Source organism: Oryx dammah, unplaced genomic scaffold, assembly GCF_014754425.2.
Source record: "Oryx dammah isolate SB20612 unplaced genomic scaffold, SCBI_Odam_1.1 HiC_scaffold_26, whole genome shotgun sequence".
NCBI lineage: Eukaryota > Metazoa > Chordata > Mammalia > Artiodactyla > Bovidae > Oryx > Oryx dammah.
In genome coordinates, this window is record NW_024070210.1 from 42,710,582 (window position 1) to 42,724,791 (window position 14,210).

Below are 14,210 nucleotides of genomic sequence, written 5' to 3' on the forward strand. Positions count from 1 at the left end.
GCTGTGGAGGAGGGGAACACTACTCCTGGAGCTTGATTTCTGAGTAAAAAGTGATCAAATGCTTTCAGGTGTCTGTTTGTTTCCCATCTTCACCTCCCCTGTCCCCCTGGTGGAGTTTGATGGTTACTCCTCTCACGGCTTGGCCCCTCATGCTCCTCCTTCCCGCTCTCTGGCTGCTTGTCTCCTCCGACTGGCCTTTAAAGTGTGGGCATGCTTCAGGGTATTGCCCTCCCCTCATCCTTCTTCCTAGGTGGCCTTATCCATTTCTCTGACTTCCCCCATTTCCATGGCTTTAAATGTTAACAGCTGAGGGACTTCCTGGTGGTCCAGTGGCTAAGACTCTACACCCCCAGTGCAGAGGGCCCGGAGTTCGATCCCTGGTCAGGGAACCAGATTCCACATGCCACAACTAAGAGTTCGCGTGCCTTAATGAAGATGGACGATCCCACGTGCTGCAACTAAGACTCAGTGCAGCCAAATTAAAAATAAATAAACAAATATTACCAAGTGATATTCTTATAGATAAAGACCCCATGTCAGATTCATACCAGGAGGCCCTCCCAGGCTTCTGAGTTCCAAACCCTTACATTCAACTGCCTACCAGAAAAATCTTCTTGCGTGGCTCTTAGGCATGGCAAACTTAACATGTTACAAAATTGAATTTTAGTCTTTCCCTAAAAATCTGCTTCTCATTCAGTCTTCCCCATCTCAGTTCATTATATCTCCATCTCTCCATTTATTCAACAGAATATAATAAAAGGGAATGAGCTATTGATAACAGCTACAACATGGATAAACCTTGAAAACACTACGTTAAGTGAAGAAGGTAGTTATACAGGACTACATATTATATGATACTATTTACATGTCATGTCCAGAATAGTCAAATTTGTAGAGACAAAAGGTAGAGTATCAGCTACCAGAGGTTGACAGCTTAGGGAAATAGGGTTTGGCGGTTTTATGGTTTTTTATTTTTTTGGAGGAGGGGGTGATTTTTTGGAAAGATTAAAATGTTTTAAAAATTTTGTAATGGTTACACAAATCTGTGAATATACTAAATCCATTGAATTGTATACTTTAAATGGGATTTACTATGACAAAAGAGACAAGAATATACAAGGGAAAAAAGACAGTCTCTCCAATAAATGGTGCTGGGAAAACTGAACAGCTACATGTAAAAGATGAAATTAGAATATTCTCTTATACCTTGTGTGTTAGTCACTCAGCTGTGTCCTCTTTGTGACCCCATGGATGACAGCCCTCCAGGCTCCTCTGTCCATGGAATTCTCCAGGCAAAAATACTGGAGTGGATTGCCATTCCCTTCTCCAGAGTATCTTCCCAACCCAGGTATCGAACTGCAGGTAGATTCTTTACCACCTGAGAAGGAAGGCAGGGAAGCCCAGAGGAATAAACTCAGAATGGATTAAAGACCTAAGTGTAAAGCCAGAAACCATAAAACTGACAGAAGAAAACATAGATGGAACACTCTCTGACATAAATTTTAGCCATATTTCTTTGGATCTGTCTCTTAAAGCAAAGGGAGTAAAAGGAAAAAATAAACAAATGGAAACTAATTAAACTGAAAAGCTTTTGCACAGCAAAGGAAACCATCAGCAAAATAAAAAGACACCTATTGAATGGGAGAAAGTACAAATGATTTGATCAATAATGGGCTAATATCCAAAATATATAACATAAAAAAACTCTAATTTAAAAATGGGCAGAAAACCTGAATAGACATTTGCCCAGAGAAGACACTGAGACGGCCAATAGGCCCAGGAAAAGATGCTCCACTTCAGTATGCAAATCAAAGCCACACAGCAGTATCACTTCACATCAATTAGAACGATTATCATCAAGAAGTCCACAAATAAAAGATGCTGGAAATGGGATGGAGAAAAGGGATCCCTTCTATACTATTGATGGGAATGCAAATTGGTGTAGCCACTATGGAAAACAGTATGGGATTCCTTGAAAAAAAAAAACAACAACAACTAAAAATAAAGCTACCATATGACCCAGCAATTCCACTCCTACACATATATCTGGAAAAAATGAACTCTAATTTGAAAAGATATATGTACCTTAGTGTTCACAGGAGCACTATTCGTGAAAGACAAGACATGGAAACAATCCAAGTGCCCATCAACAGATAACCTGGTTCAAGATGGAATATTACTCAGCCATAAAAGAATGAAAATTTGCCATTCGCAGCAACATGGATAGACCTAGAGAATATTATGCTTAGTGAAATAAGTTGGAGAAAGACAAATACTACATGATATCACTTACATGTAGAATAAAAAAATAAACTAGTAAATATAATTTAAAAAAGGAAAAATAAATAGGAGGATTTAAAGTATGCTGCTGCTACTGCTAAGCCGCTTCAGTCTGACTCTGGGGTCGCACAGTCTGACTCTGTGCGACCCCATAGATGGCAGCGCACCTGGCTCCTCCGTCCACCGGATTCTCCAGGCAAGAGCACTGGAGTGGGGGCCATAATAAAGCTGTTGATGAAGCACGAGGAAGTGGAGGAGGAGCAGGAGGAGAAAAACCTCAGGAACATAAGGTCTTTGATGAATAAATGTCCTAGTAGATTTGGATCCAGGGATATTGTCAATAGGATAAATTTTTCACAGGAGTAGGAAAAACAATAATATTGACAGTGATAATAGCTGGCGTTTATTGAGCACACAAAACTGGGTTAGGACGTTTCAATGACAAACCACGAGTTATTTTTCTCTTCAGGTGTTACTTCTGCTCCTTCTTTCATTCTTCTACAACTCCAGTTACGCCTGTGTTAAACTGCTTAACAAGTATCTGTGTGTGTATACAGACATACTCTATATTACATAATATCTGTTATATAAATTATGTATTTTATATTGTTTTGTTTCCCATCTTCTTTTCCCTCTGAGTTTCAGCGTGGCAACTATCCTCTATCTTTGACTTTTCTCTTCAGATGTATCTAATGTGATGATAAACCTGGTTATTGATTTTCCTGACGTCAGTTATTGTATATTTTTCAGTTGTAGAATGTCCATTTGGTATTTTTTCCCCCATAATTCTTATATTCAACAGAGGACACACCCAGGACATATAAAGAACATGCAAAGATCAACTTTAAAACTCCTAGAGGAGAACATAGGCAAAACACTCTCCGACATACATCACAGCAGGATCCTCTATGACCCACCTCCCACAATATTGGAAATAAAAGCAAAAATAAACAAATGGGACGTAATTAAAATTAAAAGCTTCTGCACAACAAAGGAAACTATAAGCAAGGTGAAAAGACACCTTCAAAATGGGAGAAAATAATAGCAAATGAAGCAACTGACAAAGAACTAATCTCAAAAATATATAAGCAACTCCTGCAGCTCAATTCCAGAAAAATAAACGACCCAATCAAAAAATGGGCTAAAGAATTAAATAGACATTTCTCCAAAGAAGACATACAGATGGCTAACAAACACATGAAAAGATGCTCAACATCACTCATGATCAGAGAAATGCAAATCAAAACCACAATGAGGTACCATTTCACACCAGTCAGAATGGCTGCGATCCAAAAGTCTACAAGCAATAAATGCTGGAGAGGGTGTGGAGAAAAGGGAACCCTCTTACACTGTTGGTGGGAATGCAAACTAGTACAGCCACTATGGAGAACAGTGTGGAGATTCCTTTAAAAACTGGAAATAGAACTGCCTTATGACCCAGCAATCCCACTGCTGGGCATACACACTGAGGAAACCAGAACTGAAAGAGACACTTGTACCCCAATGTTCATTGCATCACTGTTTATAATAGCCAGGACATGGAAGCAACCTAGATGTCCATCAGCAGATGAATGGATAAGACAGCTGTGGTACATATACACAAGGGAGTATTACTCATTCATTAAAAAGAATACATTTCAATCAGTTCTAATGAGGTGGATGAAACTAGAGCCTATTATACAGAGTGAAGTAAGCCAGAAAGAAAAACACCAATATAGTATACTAATGCATATATATGGAATTTAGAAAGATGGTAACGATAACCCTGTATGTGAGACAGGAAAAGAGACACAGATGTATAGAACAGTCTTTTGGACTTCGTGGGAGAGGGAGAGGGTGGGATGATTTGGGAGAATGGCATTGAAACATGTATATCATATATGAAACAAATCGCCAGTCCAGGTTCGATGCATGATACTGGATGCTTGGGGCTGGTGCACTGGGATGACCCAGAGGGATGGTACGGGGAGGGAGGAGGGAGAGGGGTTCAGGATGGGGAACACATGTATACCTGTGGTAGATTCATGTTGATGTATGGCAAAACCAATAAAATACTGTAAAGTAATTAACCTCCAATTAAAATAAATAAATTTATATTTAAAAAATAATAATAAAAGACAGTATTCCCAATACAAAAATAGATAACAAATTTGAACAGGTACTTCTTCAAAGAGGATATCTAAATAGTCAATAAATGTACAAAAGATGTTCAATCTCATTAGTGATCAGGGAAATGTAAACTAAAACCACAACGGCATATTACCCCAAAACCCAAAGGGCTAAAATGAGGAAGACAGCAAATATTAAGAGCAATTGGAGCTCATACACTCAGGTCGGGGCATAAATTTAACATGTATCCTGGAAAATATTCTCTCATATTATCTTCCATAGCTAAGCATATATATACATATGCTAAAAAAAAAAAGTGTTCACTTTCAGGTAATTAACCAACAAAAATACTCTTATATGATCAACATAAGAATGTGCAAGAATGCTCACAGAAGCAATATTTGTAACAGGTAAACACTGGATTCAAATGGTCATCCATGCTATGGGTAAATACATTTGGATATGCCAAAAGAGTACATACAGTATACTTCCATTATGTGAAGTACAAGCTTATGCAAAATAAATACTTGATGCTATGAGACAGAATAGTACCTACCCTTTACAAAGAGTGCCTGGAAGGAGACTCAGAGTCTTCTGGGATCCTAGTTTTGTTTCATTTTCTTATCTGGATGCTGGTTACATGGGGGCATTTAATTTGTGAAAATTCATCGAGCTGAAACTTAGGTTTTCTTTATTTTTCTATATGTGTGTTATACTTCCAATAAAACTTAAGAATCACATTTTATTAGGGCTCTCTCCCATAGGTGCTTGTTGTATTCTTTACCTGTGTACTAGCAGGTAAATTCTTTTTCTTCTAGCATGCCACCCCAAAATGGGTATTTACTCTCTTTTGTCAGAATCTATGAGGTTTTGTTAATTAATGAGTTTTTGTGGGGACCTTCCCGGCATCTTAGGGTTAAGACTCAGTGCTTCTCTTGCAGGGGGCATGGGTTAGATCCCTGGTTGGGGAACTAATATCCCACATGCCATGTGGTGTAGCCAAAAAAAAAAAAAATTAATGAGATGCAAAAGACAGTTAATGAAAGCAGTATATAGGATGCAAGGTGTTATTATTAATACTTATCAGTGTTTTAAGAGGCAACCTCTTGTTCCATGGTCTCCTCCTTCTCCACTGGGATTAGGTACATAGCCTAGACTCCTTTCCCACTATTCTCATTTTTTTCCATGTACTTGTATTGGCATGGAAATACTGGCATTCCTTACTGCTCTTAGTAGCTATGTAAAGTATGCAAAAATAAATAAAATTTTAAAACCTACACAAATGGTTGGTTTGTTACAGTTTTCAATCTCTCACCAAATTTTAAAATTTCAACTCTCATTTTCTTGACCATAATAAACATAGTTGTTTTTTTTAAATTGCTACTGAATGATATAAAAGACATGACTACACGTTCTTGGAAAGTAAGACAACACCACAAAGTTATCAATTTCCCCCAAATTAATTTACAAATTTAACACAACCCCAGTGAAAACACCAACAGGTTCTTAGGGTGTTCTGTTTTGAATTCAGTAGCCATTTTTACAATTAATAAGGAAAAATGAATAAACTAGAATAATGAGGAAAACTATAAGAGTAACAAGAAAGTTCTGCTCTTATGAAGAAGGTATTAAAATACTTTATGAAGCTTTAATAAGTAAAACAATGCAATACTGGTATATGAAGAGACAAAAAGAACAAATAATTAAAGACATATAATAAACACGGCAACTCAGAGCAGGAAGGTGCTTAAATAAGGGGTAGTCATCCAGAAAAAAAAATAATAAGTTGTATCCAATCCTCTCACCATGTACCTTGATAAGTTCCAAAAGAATTTAAAATATAAATGTAAAAAATAAAAGCAAAAAATTACATGAAACCATTACTGTAATCGAGGTGACACTTTCACGTGTGTTAAGTTGCTTCAGTCATGTCCAACTCTTTGCAACCCCACAGACTACAGCCCACCAGGCTCCTCTGTCCATGGAATTCTCCAGGCAAGAATTCTGGAGTGGGTTGCAATGTCCTCCTCCAGGCCCAGGGATCAAACCTGCATCTCTTATGTCTCCTGCATTGGCAGATTCTTTATCACTAGCACCACCTGGGTATATGCATATGTCCAACGTCATCAACTTATTAATATATACATTAAATATATAATGCATTTTTGATATGTCAATTACATACCAACAAAGCTGTTAAAAAAAGGAAGATGAGGGGCTTCCCTGGTGACTCGGTGGTAAAGAATCCGCTTGCCAAAACAGGAGACACAGGTTCGACCCCTGATCCAGGAAGATCCCACATGCTACAGAGCAACTAAGCCCATGAGCCACAACGATTGAGCCTGTGCTCTAAAGCCCGGAGCCACGACTACTGAAGCCCTGCACAGCCAATAAATAACTAAAAAAAAAAAAAAGAAGATGAAAATTACATGAAGAAAATTTAGATGCCTTTCTGGTTAACCTCAGAATGAACAATATGTTTCTAGCTATGGCTCAAAAGCCAGAAATTATACATTCAACTGTATTAAAAAAAAAAACCACCCATAAGGAAAGTAAAAGACAGTGAAAAACTGAGGAAAACTACTTGCAACTCATAATACAAGAGCAAGAAGGAACAGGCCAACACTCTGATAGAAAAGACTGGGCAAAGAATAGTAAGAGAAATTAGCATAAAGGAAAATACAAAACCCATAACTGAGAAAATCAACTTAAATCTATACTCAGCTACTACATTATACTTATCAGAATAACACACTCTGTCTGCTAATACAGTCTGTGGGCAAGCCGAAAGCAAAACAGGTGCTCCCATTGAAAGAGAGGTGGCAGGGCAATCTGGAAATATCTGTAAAACTGCAAATGTACTTGCCCTTGACCCACCTCTTCCACTTTAAGATATCTCTGTACATCTGTGAAATGACAAGCCTACAAGGGGATTCTTTGCAGCAGAGTATGTAGTAGCAGAAGATTGGAAACAATGAACTGCCTGTGACTAGGAAACTAATTAAACTAAGGCACATGCACAGTGCAACTCTACAGAAAAAGGAGTAGGCTCCAAGGGAGGAGGAAAACAGCACAGTGCGGAACAGAGTGTACCATTTGTGAAAAAAATGGGGAAAATGAGAATGTAGCATATATTTGCTTTTATGCGGCTCCCTGCAAAAATTGAAATTATTAATAAATAATTCATAATGCTAGTTACCTGGAATAGGAGTTGAGCAGATAGGCCTGGAGGTAAGAAGAGGATTTGCACAGCTGCCTTTTGTAACTTTTATTTTTACTGTATTTATTTACTTTCTTATTTAATGAGCATTTACTACCTATTTTAATTAAACTAAATTTTTAAAAAGATGTGATTATAATAAAATATAACTTTCTTGGGACTTCCCTGGTGGTCCAGTGGTTAAGAATCTACGTTTGACTGCAGGGGATGTGGGTTCGATCCCTGGTCAAGGAACTAAGGTCCCACATGCCGTGGGGCAACTAAGGCTGAGCACCGCAACTACTGAGCCCACGCACCCTAGACCTTCATCTCACTTGCCATACTCATACTCACAGTGTACACCTCCTTGTAACTCTATGTATAGACTCATCACACACACATACCTCACACTTAAGACATGTGACATTTAAAAATTTAATCATACTGCACTCTAGGAAAAGAATTTGTTTAACATTCTAATGGCTGCATTATATTCTATCATATGCATATACTGGAATCTTCCACCAATCCTGTATCTGGACAATTAAGTTTGGGGAATTCTGTTTGTTGCTATTAATAGGATTAAAATAGAACATTTGCCCAGTGAGATATTTCTTTCAATAAATTCCTAGAAGTAGAATTGCTGAGTAAAAGAGTTTTGATGGGTTTTGCAAAATGCCTTCCAGGAAGAGTGAGTGTATCAATGTTTCCCCATCTCTCCACACATAGGTACAGTGAGTTCTGTTCCTTCTTTTAGATGTGAACAGATTATATAAAGTTATAGTAATACCTTGTTACTTTTATACAATTTTCTGTTTGGAATGTTTTAATTTCTGCTTAAAAGAACTGAGATGTGATGTCTTCCACATTTGGTCTATCCTTTTCACTTTTAACTGAATTTAGGAAAGTAAGAAGTTTAGTGGTGTGTGCCTTAAAACCAGGCAACAACATAAATAAGAGCCTAGAACTCCAACTTCACTGAGAAACTCCACAAAGAAATATTATGCTTGTCTGATGAACGGGGGAAGTGTGAACTGCAAATAAAGTGGTGAAACTGCCACCAAGGAAACGAGATTTTACTGGAAACAAAGGAATTAGTAGGACTGAAGACAGAGAGCTATGCCCTCCAAGGAACTGCTTAGAACTGAGGAATTGGTTTCACTTGCAGCCATGTAATGAAAGGGGTTTGCTGTGCCCATAGTAATGGTATTTTGCCCCCTGAAGCAGCACTGGGCACAGATGGGACACAGATGTAGGCTAGGTCCAGTCTAAAAGAGGTTACATGATAGGAGGGAAAAGGAAGTCCAGCTTCCTCCAGGGAGCAACTAGTTGTACAAAGAGCAACCAAGCTGAGCTGTTCACCGGGGAAGGTAGCCTAAGGATGGAGTGAAGGGACACACCCCCTTAGGACAGCGGAAGATCATACGCAGTTGTTTTTTTTTTTACATAGTTAACTCCAAATCAGTATTTAACAACATAAATCACAATTTAATGTCTAATTATCATGATGAAAACAGCTTTTGAATGTTGAATGTGTATAGCTGTATTCAAATACAAGCTGTTTTGACTTTTAACCAACATACCAGAACTGGGAGTGATTTTGTTGCATAATTAGAAAGCAACCTAGAATATATTTTTCTAAGATGTTTTTAAAGATAATGGGAAACATTTTTTTTAATTAATTTATTTATTTTTTACTTTACAATTCTGTATTGGTTTTGGCATAGATTGACATGAATCCACCACAGGTGCACATGCGTTCCCAAACATGAACCCCCCTCCCACCCACCTCCCCACAACATCTCTCTGGGTCATCCCCGCGCGTCAGCCCCAAGCGTGTCATATCCTGCATCAGACATAGACTGGCATTTCGATTCTTACATGATATTATACATGTTTCAATGCCATTCTCCCAAATCATCACACCCTCTCCCTCTCCCTCTGAGTCCAAAAGTCCGCTATACACATCTGTGTCTTTTTTGCTGTCCTGCATACAGGGTCATCATTGCCATCTTTCTAAATTCCATATATATGTGTTAGTATACTGTATTGGTGTTTTTCTTTCTGGCTCACTTCACTCTGTATAATCGGCTCCAGTTTCATCCATCTCATCAGAACTGATTCAAATGTATTCTTTTTAATGGCTGAGTAATACTCCATTGTGTATATGTACCACAGCTTTCTTATCCATTCATCTACTGATGGACATCTAGGTTGTTTCCATGTCCTGGCTATTATAAACAGTGCTGCAATGAACATTGGTGTACATGTGTCTCTTTCAATTCTGGTTTCCTCTGTGTGTATGCCCAACAGTGGGATTGCTGGGTCATAAGGCATTTCTATTTGCAATTTTTTAAGGAATCTCCACACTGTTCTCCATAGTGGCTGTACTAGTTTGCATTCCCACCAACAGTGTAGGAGGGTTCCCTTCTCTCCACACCCTCTCCAGCATTTATTGCTTGCAGATTTTTGGATCGCAGACATTCTGACTGGTGTGAAGTGGTACGCAGTTTTAATGCACATGATGTGGTTCAATCTTCACAACCTAGTGAAAGCCGTTTTCTGTCTCATCCTTGAGAAACTTAGTCTCAAGGAAATTAAAATACTTGGCTAAAATTACACAAAATAATAATCAAAGAGGCCAGGATCTGAACTCAGGATTATCTGCTCCAATATCCATAGTCTTTCTATCACAACAGGCTGCTTCTCTCAACGTTGGTATCTGTGGCTTTTAAGACACCAGAGCTTTAGGGTCAGAGCTAGTGAAATTTTAATTTTTGGAGGTTTTGCTATAAATTCTTCTGAATGTTTGGATACATATCACATGCAATAATCCAAACATTCATTGTCCTTTCAAATACAATTCAAAACACAACTGTAAAATATCAAAAGAAAAATGTAGTGCAAGAATGGGAAAAAATTACCTGGAGTAGTATATTACATCTTCTAAAAACAGCAAGTGTGGAAATGAAAATTTTTTCTAATTATCTGGGAAAGTATATATGATAAAAAGGAGATAGTATTCAACTAAAAGAGAAAAAGATTCAAGCTGTAAATTAAAACTTCATTCCACCTTATAAATAGGCTCCTTGAGTATTACACTGATATAATACTCTAACTCAGCCTGGCATTGGGGTTGCACATAATACTTAGTAAACATGTACTGATTGAGACAATTTTTAAAAGTGTTTTTTAAGTCAGACACTGGGGGAAAATATTTACCACCAGCAAAAGATTAGTTTGCAGAAAAAATATTAAACTTCAACAAATCAATAAGAAAAATACACAGTAAATAACAGGCCATGAACTAGCAATTCACAGAAGAATAAATGCTAATGGACAAGAAACAGGGAAAAAATGTTCAGCCTCACTAATAATAGGGAGTTACAAATAATGAGAACAATTTCAGACCAATGTACGTTGGCAAAATAGTGTAATAAAATCATGTGTTTGTTAGATGTGGGGAAGTGAGAATTCTCGTCTCTATTCAGAGCCACTCTGGAAAGCACCTGGACAATGTCTGGTAAAACTGCTGACCCATCATCTAACAATTCCATTTTCTGGAAAAACCTAGCACATGCACGTACACACAAAGATAACAAACATATGAGGCTATTCACTACCGTATTATTTATAACAGCCAAAAATAGTGACGTATCTAGACATAAAACAAAGAATAAATACACATGGTATACAGTAAGTCCCCTACATACAAATGAGTTCCAAGAGCAACTTCGTAAGTCCAATTTGTTTGTAAGTCCAACAAAGTTAGCCAAGGTACCCAACTAACACAATAGGCTATACAGTACTGTACTGTATAGTACAGTTTATAATACTTTTCACACAGATCATATGTATATAGAAAACAAACACATAAAACATTTTTAATCTTACAGTATTCAAGTGCAGTAGTACAGTACAATAGCTGGCATACAGGGGCTGGCATGAATGTTTGCATCTTTGAAAGTCTGCATCTTGAAGACTCATGTGTATGGGACTTATTATACCCGTATTTAATTTTATATAACAGTCAAAGATATTCAGATATGAATTAATGTCTAAAATGTTAACAAACTGAAAAAGCTGATAAGCAGAATGACATATAAAATGATAACTTTAACAAAGTTTAAGAACCACAGAAAACTCTACCCTATGTTTATGAAATTTGGTATGAAGAAAAAGCATGAAAATGTAGGTAGAACAAAACATCTCAACCTCAGGACAGTGGCTGTCTTTTGGGAGAGGAATGAGATGAAAAGGGGGGATAAAGGAACTTAACTACATCTGTAAGATTCAGTTTCTTACCAGAAAAGATTTGAACCAAAGGTAATTTTAAGATTTATTAAATTTTGGTGTAGGTACATGGATGTTTGTTATTCTCTATGCCCTTCTATATGTTTTGAAGCTTTTATTAAAACAACAAATGAGTATTGAATTTTATCTAACAAAAGTAATAAGCATTCTTAGCATACTTCAGCATTTGATGCCAAGAGTCTATTATACACAGAGGAAAAGTTTAGAAGTAGTCACTTCTCTGGCACACCGAAATATCTTATAAAAAGAGAACACAGGTTCATTTAGGTGTAAGCTTTCTTAATGTATGTTATTTTTCTATAGCAAAATATGCAAAAGCAAATTAAACTTAAATCTTGAGTATAAGGATGGCAAGTATAGGATAAGTATGAAAAATAGTAATATAAAAGTTAATGCTTTACTGACTAATCTGGCATACAAGAAAAATATTTTCTTATAGAAAAACAAAGATGACATTAAAATTCATAAAATTCAAAATTATAATCCATGTAATTATAATCCATAAGACTAGAATGATATTTATTTACATATACATAGAAAACATATTAGCCATGCACATGAGATCAAAACCACTCAAATGAAAAACTGAGTAAGCAGTTAACAGAGAATACTGGACAGAACCACAGAGATCAGGTCAGAATTTTTCCAGAAGGAAAAAGGCAATTTTGGGGAGAATTACAATACTTATCTAAAAATGAAGAGTCCCAAGAACCATATCCAAATTATATTCACTATTTGATTATTATTAAAGGGAATCTTTAATGATCAAAATGATGTAAAAAAACTATAAGACTCTATATTTAGAAAACAGTCTCAATAAGTCACAAAAATACTGATATCAAAAATTTTCATTTGGAATCAGAGATATATCTTCCATTATAAATTGTACAGAGTAATCTGAGACTGAATTCAGAGCTTACGTCAAACTGAGTCCATGTGCACCGAGATGTTCTCATCTAACATAGAGAAAGCAAACAGCAAACACCATTCAAAACTACAAGAGCCTAGTTATCTATAATGAAATCCAACCACAGTAAATATGACTTAATGAAATAACGAATATATTAGTTAGCTCATTCCTCAGTTGATCTGACATGATGGAAGGAGATATTTACTCAATAGAAGCTAGGTGAATACAAAATTTTTTTTTTTCTGTTTGCTATATAAGCCTGAGTGCTGATGCCTTGGGAACCCATCCATATGGATATAAAGGTTCCTACAATTGTTTTGTGACTTTATCTGAAAAGGGTTTTCTTCTTGATATATTTTGATTTTTAAGGTATTAAGACACAAAGAAATTTTATAGATTTTTATCTGGAAGAAACTTTGTATGGAGTAATAAAAAAAATAATCATATCAGCATAAAGCATCTGTGAATATGTCTGTCAACTCATCAGTTCCTGTTATGTGCAAAGGTTTCTTCTAGTTTTCAGTGAATAATATCATAAATGACTATGTTGAAGAAACATGCTGGCACAGATTTTTTTTAGCAATATGTTTTGAATATATTTTGTATACAGACATTTTTGCTAAAAAACATGTGTAGTCCAAATTAAACGGGATTTCACATTTATTTCCTTTGGTCTTCAGCTGTTATTTTGAATGCCACAGAAGAAAGCTCTCCAAGTCCCAACCCTCAACCATCATAGAAATCCAGAGCTAGAGTAAACAAAAAACTATCTTGCTGTTGATATTAGGAAAGATTGACATTAGAAAATAACTTCTAATAAAAATAAATCACATCACAAGCCTTTTGGGGAAGTAATTGAGAAATGAAAATTAGTTGAGAAGTACAGTCTCTGCGGATACCAGTTGTCAGAGAGGCTTTCTGAAATCACCACTGATCAATCTAGAATTTATCATCCCAGAGTTATAGCAACTCTACACAGTGAAGTCTTAAGTAATTAGGCAATCAAGACATGTAATGAACTCAGTGTCTAGATAGTACCTAACCAGTACTATTTCAGATGCATGGGAAAGAAATTAATGCATTACCAGGAGTTAACTCATCAGGCCCTAACCTTTAGGACATTCAGGCTTGATTCTGCAAGGGCTTGATTCTCTCACAGAACCCTAGTTGAGAAGGGCTGCTCAAGGTGTCTATTCATTTAAAATCAGTATCTCATTCCTTTCATGAAAATATAAACAAAACATCCTTAACCCAATGCAAAAATTAATATCACCAGGCATCTTTGTTTCTCACACAAATACTGCAAATGTGGATTGTTTTCTAAAAAAGAAAATAAGGAAGGTGTTCATTTACACATAAGTGGAAATAATCAGCTATCAATGTGGCAACCTGATGACC